An 11,327-nucleotide genomic window follows, 5' to 3' on the forward strand; every position below is an offset into this window, starting at 1 on the left:
GGAGTTCAATCGGGGTTCAACCGGGGTTCAACTGGTTTAATTAAATATTAAATAAAATTATTAAAAAATTTAAATATATAAAATTTAAAATTTCACGTAATAAATCATCCATAATTTAATATTAGAAGTTTACAAACAACTTCAAAGTTCATAACTAAAAACAAAAAAATGCATATAATGACAAACACATAATGTTTTACTATCCAAAGAAACAATTACTAACAAATTCTCAACTAATCAAAGGTGCAACTCATCACAAATCATAATCATCATTAAGTGTTCCAATATCTCTATCATAAACAGGTAATCCAAAGCCATCATCTTCAGAAGTATCACCAAAAGTTTCAAACTAATTTACTTCAAATCATAAAGCTAAGGCTAATTTATGCTTTTGTAGGTTCAAGTCAACTAGGGAATGATCATAAAATTACAAAATTCAAAAACTAGTGAAGAAATTAACATATCCATCCGATCATCTTCAAAACAAATTAATGGTAACAAGCCTTCTTTGAACCATTTTCCTTAAGCCATTAACCGAGGCCTCTATATCCTTTATAGCGCCTTGCCAATCAAGCCCATCCATCAAATGTTGGGCTTCCGCGACATCAAGACCAACCTTTCCTTTATACAGACTGGAACAATGCAAGCAATTTTCTGACAAAAAAAGAACATTGGAAGTAATTTCAATTTTCATCACTCATCATCAGTTATCCAATTGAAGATTATAATATCATATAACGGATAAAGAATAAAGATCAGCAAATCTTGTGAAAGCACCATTATCTTACCTTAGAAGAAGAGCTTTAAATCCAGGACCTAGCTGAGAAATCTTGACAGCATGATTCTTGATCTCAAAAACCACACCCCACCACTTCTAAAGAACAACAATTCCAGGAGCATCTTCTTTGCCAACGACGTATGCATCAAATGTCTAATAATTGAAAATAGATACCGCATATTAGGAACCTAGAATTTGCTTAGAACAGGTGCATAGCATATAGAGTAGTATTGCATTCGAAACCCTATAATTTGCTTAGAAAGATGATATTGAAAACACAATTTACAAAGTGGATGTACACAATAAAATAAAGAATCCGAGTCCAAAACTGAAAACTTGGAAAATGAATGGGAAAGGAAAAGGGAAAGAAGACTAATGGTGTTGTCCCTTTGGATGGTGATTTTGTTAAAAGGGGAAGCAGAGTGAGCCATTGAGTGGACTGAGAAGTACGGTGGCTGTGGGATGCGGCGACGGCGGGCTGCGGTGGTCAAACCCATCGCTGTTGTGGCTGTAGGACGCGGTGACTGCGGGACGCGGTGGTGGTGGGCTGCTCGATTGATGGTGGTGGCTTCTATGGTTCTCAGAGAAGAGAGGAGAGATGAGTTGTTGCTGAGTACTGACTGAAGAAGATGGGTGATTTAGGGTTCAGCACTTCATTAGTTCGTTTAAGCTTTTTTTTTTGTAAGGACCATACGACGTCGTTTAGAGGGTTTATTTTAAACCCAAAAACCGCCAAAAAATCGGACGGTTCTACCGGTTCACCGATTAACTGCCGGTTCGACCGATTTTTTTACCGGTTTTTTGCCAAACGGTTTATATGCTTATCCGGACCGACTAGGTGATGGTTCCCGGTTGAATCGGTTGGTCCGGTTCGATTTTCAGAACCATGGTTTGGATTATGGTGGTTGAAGTGTGATTTGATTGTGTTAGGCCAAAGCCGTGATGTGATATTATTTTGGGCTGAAAGCTGTGATGCGATATTATGTTGGGATGGAGGCTGTGATTTGGTTATGTTTGGGTCGGAGGCCGTGATAGGATGAATCAGTGGCAAGTTTGATGAAATTACTCTTTTTGGTATGTGTAGTGAAAGGTTACGAGATATTGTGTTTAATTGGGAATTTTTTATAAATTGAAAATATGAACTTGGATTTTGAGTAATTAACTAATATTGTGTTGAAAAGGTTTGAGTTTTTGGATGATTAACAGTTAGTTGTAAAAAAGATTCATAAGACAAGTGATAATCACTGCAATCGAGAAACAGTTTTCTTTTAAATATCTTCTTATGACAATTCTTAAAAATCCTCTACTGAGAACCAGCGAGGACGATGTTCTCACCTCCCTACAAATTTTTTTTCAGGACGGACGACGAGTTTAATAAGTTTTTTTCAAGTATCTGACTGTATTATTGTATATACAGTTATAGTTTTTCCTTGCTTTTAATATTATATTTGTAAGAGGGATAGGAGTTGGAATGATATGTATGTAAGTATATTTGTAAGTTACTTGTTTAAGAAGTTTTGTATGTATATGTATATATATGAGAATTGTGATTTGAATTTGGTTATATATGCATGTTTGATTGAAATAAAAAGTATTTTTGGTTCTTCAAAGAAAATAGCAATACTGTTTCGAGTAAATGCTCATATCTTATTATTAAATATATGAAAGTCGTCATAATATTCTCATTGTATGTTTGAGACTCACTTAATAATATACCATACTTTTTTCAGTTTAGTCTGTTATTTCTAGCATGGTATCAAGAGTATAGGTTCCTTTTTTCATGAAAATTCATTGATAATCCTTTGTTTTTCTCTTCTGGCAGTGTTATTTGGCCTCATTTTTCGATCTTTTTCCGACGCTTTGGTTCGTCACTGCCGACATCAGCATGTTTGTCTCGTCATCACAATTTCAACGCCTCCAGATTCACCGCCAGCCGTTGCCAGATGCGCCTCACACACCGCTTGAAGATCGGTGTCCGCTTTAGGTTCTCCTCTCTTTAGATGCCTCCAACACCGTTGGAACCACGTCTAGGATCAACAGCACCACAGAGCGCCACGTGTCGAAGCTAAAAATGCACATGGACCTTCTTCATCCCAGGTCGAACCCAACCCGGCCCGCCTCTCTGGCCCGCGTGCCACCACCTCTCTCCACGTTAGCGCTGATGCATCTTCCTTCTTGTATCACGCGTTGCCACGTGGCCTACCCTATTGACGTGGTATCTGACGTGACAGATAGCGGGACCCTCCTTAGGATTTTTCGGTGAGCTCTTTCTGCTTATGCCCTATGTTTTCTATTTTCTTCTCCTTTTCATCTTTGTTTACACTATTATGGAAAAACTGAATGTTTTTTAGCCTATTCCCATTATCCTTAATGGCTCCAAATATGCTCATTAGGTTGTCCTATTAAGCCAACTGCGACTAAAAAATCAAAAAGATGGGACCTCCAAATCTAAGGAGGATGTTAAGAAAGACTTTGCAGAGAGATTGGAAGATTGGAATAGTAAAAATTATCAGATTATCACTTGGCTCTGCAACACTTCTACTTTGAGCATTCACTTATAGTTCAGGCATTTTGAAATTGCTAATGAGGTATGGGATCATTTGGCAAAGGGTTACATTATTTCTGATCTCTCCTATCAATACCAATTGTTAAAGCAGCTTCATAGCTTAAGCAAGAACATGACCAAGCGGTTTTTGATTTTTTTGCTCAGATGAAAATTATTTGGGACCAATTGACCTCTTGTGAGCCTGTTCTTAAAGATTCCATTGTTCTTAAAGATTCCACTGATGCTAAGGCATATGAGGATTATCGGAACTGCACCCATCTCATACAGTTTTTTATGGCACTTATTGATGACTATGAGCTGGTTAGAGCTTCTCTTCTTCATCGGAATCCGTTGGCTAGTCTTAAAGATGCTCTTCCTCAACTTAAGTCTTAAAAACACACTTAGGGTTGACTCGCTCTAAGAGTGAAACTGCATTTGCTGCCATAGAATGAAAGGGTAAAATTTGTTGAAACTGTAACCGTTATGGGCACCCTTTTTCATATTGTCCCTCTATTGAATGTCACAAATGTAAACCGAAAGGTCAGATTGGTCCCAATTGTCCGAAACCATTATTGTAAACTCTCAGGTCACTTGATTACTACCTGTCATACTCGACCACCACGTTCAGATTAGAACAAGTATCACTCTCATCCCAACAACTCTTTGAATGTTCCTGCTTCTATTGCTGCTGCTGCTACTGATTCTACCAACGCTACCTCTTTTAACCCACCTTCTGTCTCTCCATCCAACATTGAATCTCTTCTTAAGTAACTTCTCTCTTTTTCTGGTAATACCTCTATTGCTCTTTCCACCCCTCCAGGTAATTCTAAATGTTATTTTGATTCTGGTTATTTTAATCACATGTCTCCTTTGCGTCATCTTTTCTCGTCATTGTCTACCACTACAAGTGCACCTTCTATCAACACTGATAATGGTTCCTTCTTGCATGCGACACATAAAGGTTTTATTTCATAGTCAAATATTAATCTTCCTGATATTTATTTTATTCCAAAATTAAAATTTAATCTTATCTCTGTTGGTCAACTTGTTGAGCTCGGTTTGATGTCAACTTCTCTATTTCTGGTTGCCGTGCGCAGGATTGTTAGATGAAAAAGATCATCGGGACTGGATGTAAGGTCAGAAGATTGTTTAAGCTCGAGAACCTTCATGTTTCCTCTACTTTTCACTTGTGGCACTGCCGTCTTACCCACAACTCCTTCGAAAAATTGCGTCCTTTTTTGTATACGAGTGTTTTAGGTCAAGTCCAAAATGAGTTTTTTGATTGCATTTCTTGTCAAAACTGCAAAACAACCTGCCTTATCTTTTTATAATAGTTTGTGTCTTGCTTGCTCTCCTTTTGATCTTATTCACTCTGATATTTGGGGCCCCACTCCCATTGTTTCTATGGGAGGGATTTGATACTTTGTCGTCTTTATTGATGATTATTCACGTTTTACTTAGGTTTATTTGATGACTAATTGTCATGAGCTGCCTCAGATTTATATTAACTTTGCCACTATGATTCAAACTCAGTATTCCAAGGTCATTAAAATCTTAACATGTGATAATGCTAAAGAATATTGTGATTGTAAACTGTTAAATTTTCTCGCAGAACAGGATACTTTGTCTAAGTTTTCTCTTTCTGGTACCTCACAATAAAATGGCAGAGCTGAGTACAAATACCGTCACATTCTTGACTCTATTCGTGTAATGCTTATTTATTCTTGTTGTCCTGAGCACACTTGGGATGAAGCCGTTCTCACTAGTGTTCATGTTATCAATAGACTCCCTTCTTCTGTCCTTGGTAACACTACTCCTTTTCAGTATCTTTATCATACTTCTTCCGATTACAGTTCTCTTCGTATTTTTGGTTGTGGCTGTTTTATCCTTCTTCAACCTCATAAACATAATAAACTTGAACATCGAACTCATATGTGTTATTTTCTTGGTTATGGCACTGAACACAAGGGTTATCGTTGTTGGCATCCTATATCTCAACATATTCGTATATCTCATCTTGTTGTCTTCTAGGAACATCACATGTTCTCTAATTTTTGTTCTTTTGAGTATATTCCTTCTACTCAGTCACTATTTTTCACTAACCCCGATGTTAATATTTTTACTAGTGATGATGCTACAGGTTTTATCTTGAGTCAATCCCTCGAGCCCCCTCCTCTTCTGTCTTCTCCATCTTCTGATGATTCCAGACCAGACGATGCTCCTACTCCTACTGTTATTGCCTCCTTCCTCTACTCATTCTTCTAGGTTAAAAAAGTTCACCTCCTCATATTCTTGATTATCATTATTTTTCTACTATTCTTCATCATCATGAACCTACTTTATTCCGAAAAGCCTCCACAAATCCAAGTTGGCAGCAAGCAATGTAGAAAGAAATTCAGGCACTTGAAAAATCATACACTTGGGACTTGGTTGATCCTCCTTTTGATCAAGAAGTTATGGATACTAGATGTGTGTATAAGATCAAGACTCGCTCTGATGGTTCTATTGACCATTATATGGCACGATTGGTTACTCAAGGTTGTACACAAGAGTACAGTATTGATTATGAAGAAACTTTTGCTCCTATTGCTCTTTTCACATCTGTTCAAGCTCTCATTGCCATTGTTGCAGTTAAAAAATGGTCTCTCAGTCAGATGGATGTGAAGAATGCATTTCTTAATGGGGATTTAAAAAAGAAGATCTATATGAAACCACTTCCAAGATATCCTTGTCCCTCTAACAAAGTCTGTCTCCTTCGCAAGGCATTTTATGGTCTTAAGCAAGCTCCTCGTGAATGGTTTGAAAAGTTTAGTACCACTATACGTAATCTCGTTTTCACTTGCAGCCTTATGAGAATGCTCTCTTCATTCGTAAAAGTGAACGAGGAGTTGTTCTTCTACTCTTGTATGTTGATGACATGATCATTACTGGAGATGATGCTGATGGTATCTCTGATCTCAATGCCTCCCTTCACCGTAATTTTAAGATGAAAGATCTTGGTTTTCTCAATTATTTTCTTGGTCTAAAAGTCATATCCACAGATGACAGCATCTATCTCTCTCAAGCTAAGTATGCTTCGGATCTTCTTGCTCGAGCCGAAATTACAGATAGTCGTACTGAGTCTACTCTCCTTGAACCTAATGTTCGATTTACCCCTATGAATGGCACTGTTTTGGATAATCCTACTCTTTATTGACAGTTAGTTGGAGGACTCATCTACTTAACTGTCACCCGACCAGACATCGCCTATCCAGTTCTTGTCAACTCCTTATACTGCTCACTATGTGGCAGTTCTTCGCATTCTTCACTACATCAAAGGAATCCTATTTTTTTGTCTTTATTTTTCTGCCCATTCATCTTTATCTCTTCAGGCGTACTCAGATGCTGATTGGGGGCGGTAATCCCACTGATCGTCATTCTAGTACTGGTTATTGTTTATTTCTTGGCGAGCTAAGAAGCAAACATTTATTGCTCGCTCAAGCACATAAGTTGAATATCGTGCTCTCGCTAACACCACTGCTGAGGTTATCTCAATTCATTGGCTTCTCGAAGACTTTGGTGCTCCTCAGTTGTCCTCAACTGATATTTTTTGAGACAACCGTAGTGCTATTTAGATTGCGGATAATGATGTGTTTCATGAACGCACCAAACACATTGAGATTAATTGTCACTTTGTCCGGCAACGTCTCTTTATTAATGTTGTTCGTCTCATCGTTGTTGGAGCTCTGGATTAGACTGTTGATATCTTCACAAAGACTCATCATCCTACGCGTTTTCGGACTTTATAGTATTTAAACTCAAGATAGTATCATTAGCTCCCACTTAAATTTAAGGGGAGATGTTAGAGTATAATTAGAATCAATTTAGATCAATTTTAGTATCAATTATATTTATATATCATATTTATATATTAATTATAAGATTGTATATTTTTATTACTTTAATTCTTCTAACACTTATATATACTCCTGTACATTATATCTTTAAAACTTACACAATAATACACCACATTATTTTTTAATTTAGTCTCTTATTTCTAACCGCCTTCACACCTATAGCAAGGGCCAGTTGCATCTTCTAATGCTTTTGCTCGTTGTCTTCCCGTAACCAAGGAGAAAGGGAGAAGAAAAACAATGTGTTTATGCATGAAAGTATTTTATTTATTTATATTAATAAGGTATATTTATATTAATATGTTTATGCTTAATACACTGTTAAATAAAATATGCAACATATATTATTAATAAATATAGTATTATAATAATATTGTCACCAAAATAGTATTATAATAGTATATAATTAACATTAAAATATATATTTATATATACTATAAATGACATTATACAAGAAATAATAAAAAATATTAAATTTACATAAGTAAAATTTATATCTTTATTTATATATGATATAATTTTATCATCAAAATATACTAATAAATACACATTAGTTTCCATTGTTTTTATATATAATCTTTTGAATTCTTATATTTAGAAGACTTTAGTTATGTAAAAAAAAGTGAATAAATGTGTTTTTGTTTTGTGGAATTAACTTCTTTATATATAGGGAGAAAGAACTAATTTTTTAACTATTTTTCGACCCCAAAACAATAAAAGTTTGTTTGTAATAATATTAATTTATTGTAATAAAGTGAGCTATTTGCAGTATACAAATATCTGAAAATGTGATGTCAATTTTGTAAATTATTTTTTAAGATTAAATACGATTTTGATTTTTAAGATGGCCAAAAATTTTATTCGTCTCTACTCTTTTTTTGTATTCGAATTCGTCACTAAACTCCAACTTAATTTTAAAATCATCATTAGAAATGAATTTTAGTGTAAAAAAAAATTAGAAACGAACAAAATTTTTTGACTCAAATCTTAAGGATTAAAATCGTAACTCTATTTTTTATTAAAAAATAAAAAATTTTCTTGTGCAAGGATTCTAATTTTTTTTTTAAAAAAAGAAAGTTCTCTTCTCACTTGCAGCAACATAGCTTTATAAATTAAAAATGAAAAAAAAAACAATCTTTTCATCATAGTTATTAAATTTGGACTGTCAGTTCGACTAAAAATCGAAAAAACTAAATTTTAATTGATTCGGGCTAGCATTCAAACAGTACAAATAAACGGACCAGTTAAACCTAAAAAATCTGGTCAAAATCGGTCCTGAATCGAACTGGACCGAGCCCTCAAATAGTTATTAAATTCAGACTGTCAATTTGACTAAAAATTGAAAAAATTAAACTAAATTTTAATTGATTCGGGCTAGCATTCAAACAGTACAAATAAACGGACCAGTTAAACCTAAAAAATCTGGTCAAAATCGGTCCTGAATCGAATTGGACCGAGCCCTCAAATAGTTATTAAATTCAGACTGTTAATTCGACTAAAAATCGAAAAAACTAAATTTTTAATCGATTTGAGCTAGCATTCAAACCCTACAAATAAACAGACCAATTAAACCTAAAAAATCTGGTCAAAATCGGTCCTAAATCGAAGGATTTGAACCTGGCACTACTAGAGTATATATAACCTAGTGACCACTAGACTAAGTTGCTCCTTAACATTAAAATTTTTTTTACACTTTTGTATTCTTATTCTAATGAGTAATTTTTATAATTAATTTAATTGAATTTTTTATTTTATATTTACTCACTTAAATTAATTATTTTTTAATTTTACATAATTATTAAAAAAAAGAGTAAACACCCAACCCAGTCCCTGTCCATATCAAATTAGGACAACGCGATTCCTCACCAAAAAAGTAACCCACGCCAATCTCTGTCTATGCTTAAAATAACTCATCGCGCTCCCATGTATCCCCGTCTATGGACAGGGACCGGCGTGGGTTACTTTTTTAGTGAGGGATCGCGTTGTCCTAATTTAAAATGAACAGGAACCGGGTTAGATGTCTACTAAAAAAAATATTAAAATTAGTAGTGTCAAAAAATATTACAAATTTTTTATTTTTTATTAAGATATAATTAGTTAAAAATATGACACTTCTATATGTTGAATATATTTTAAATATGATACTTCTTGATATTCATCCGATATAGTAAATCAGTAAAAGTGTTCGCACTTCGTAATAGATATAACATGGAAAAAATATGTATTAAAATATTGAATCATTTGTTATATTGACACATTGTGTAATAAATACAAATAATGCAACATAAGTGTTAAAAATATAAAAGATAAGAGAAGATTGACGGAAAAGAATGACACAAAAGTAAAAAAATTGATAATACACAATAAAATTAGTGAATATTACCTTGATCATAAGATGTTTCACGTTGGCTATGTGAAAAGATTTTAGTAAAAAGAATTGGTAAAATATCTATTATACCCTTAGTAATGAACTAGTTATATTCGAAATTTTTTATTTACTTTTTTATTTTTCCATTGGCCAGCAGCCACGAAGCAAAGTTAGGTTCTATACTTTCCCAGCAACCATGAAGCAAAATTAGGTTCTATACTTTTTAAAGAAAACAAAATCTGATATAAGAGAATAATAAATTTGTCAATAATAAAAAAATTAATTTTTTCATAACAAAAAAGTATTTTTTTTATGAATATTAAATTTATTTTTATATGGTGATTAATTTTTTGTGTTAAGGTAATATAATTGTATAAAATAAGTTCTATATTTACATTATTAAAATCTTTTAACTTTTTGAATTTATTGAAAAATTAATATATTTAGGTGAATTTTTTCTAATATATTAATTTTAATAAATTGAATAAGAATTAATTTAAAAGTGAAAGAATATCATGGTTTAATTTTTTTCTATAAGAAAAAATTTGGATATTTTTGTTGAAAATTGGCCTATTATTAAAAAAATTTGGATATTGCTGTAGAGGGAATAGATCTAATATATAAGGTGGATAATAAGTCATAACTAAAACATAGAATATGTGTTAAACACTATATGTGTGCCATGCTTAGACGAATCTTTGACGACGCTGTATTAACATCCCTTGCGTATCCGATTGTCAAATATCAATATTAGACAAAATACCACTTTTATTTCTATACTTACTAAAAATAATTTTTAAAATATCAACTGTAGTAAAATTTTAAAAATTAGTCAATTAGTTTTTATATAATTTTTTTATAATATTAAATTTATAATATTTTTTGACACTACTAATTTTAATATTTTTTTTGAGTAAACACTCAATCCGGTCCCTATCCATTTTAAATTAGGACAACGCGATCCATCATAAAAAAAGTAATCCACTCCGGTCCCTATCCATGGACGAGGATACATGGGAGGGGGCGCGATGAGTTATTTTATGCATAGACAGGGACCCGGCGTGGATTACTTTTTGGTGAGGGATCGCATTATCCTAATTTGATATGGACAGGGATCAGGTTGGGTATTTACTCTTAAAAAAATTAAATGGTGTTAAATATTTCTAAATTAAAAAGTAACCGGTTCAATTTTTAATTTATCAATTAAACTAATAATCCGATAATCTAATAATCTGACTGAGTTAATTATTAATTTGATTCTGATAACTATGCTTCTCACTTCAAACAAATGCTTTTGAGATATTTAAAAAAAATTAAAAAACAATTTCTCATTCAATGCGAAAAAAGTGAGCCCAACACCCGCACGTTCGATACCACACCTTCCTATCTTCAAAAATAACACCAACAAAAATTTCACATCTAAATTTTTTTTGCCATAATTTTTTACCATGACCTAAAAAAAGATTTTGGCCCGCCAAATGTCTATAAAAAAAAATTAAACAATGGGATTGATTTTTTTTAAATTTATTTCTCACTTGAGAGGATAAAATATGATCTCTCATAATTAATTTTATAAATAAAACAAAAAAAATATAAAAAAATATAAAAAAAATTAGAAATCACATTTTATTATTTCAATTAAAAAAATTGAGAAAATCTATTTACCATTTATTTGACAAAAGGAAACACACTTAGTTACTTGATGATTTTCTTGGAATTTCTTTTTTAGTTTTAAAAGAAAAG

At 32.9% G+C, this 11,327-nt stretch overlaps 1 pseudogene; it reads right to left on the reverse strand.

Annotated features, from left to right (window-relative positions):
• Positions 1-253: 253 nt before the first annotated feature.
• Positions 254-1,275, reverse strand: LOC107474811 (uncharacterized; annotated as a pseudogene).
• Positions 1,276-11,327: the final 10,052 nt, after the last annotated feature.

The sequence above is a fragment of the Arachis duranensis genome, chromosome 2, assembly GCF_000817695.3.
Source record: "Arachis duranensis cultivar V14167 chromosome 2, aradu.V14167.gnm2.J7QH, whole genome shotgun sequence".
NCBI lineage: Eukaryota > Viridiplantae > Streptophyta > Magnoliopsida > Fabales > Fabaceae > Arachis > Arachis duranensis.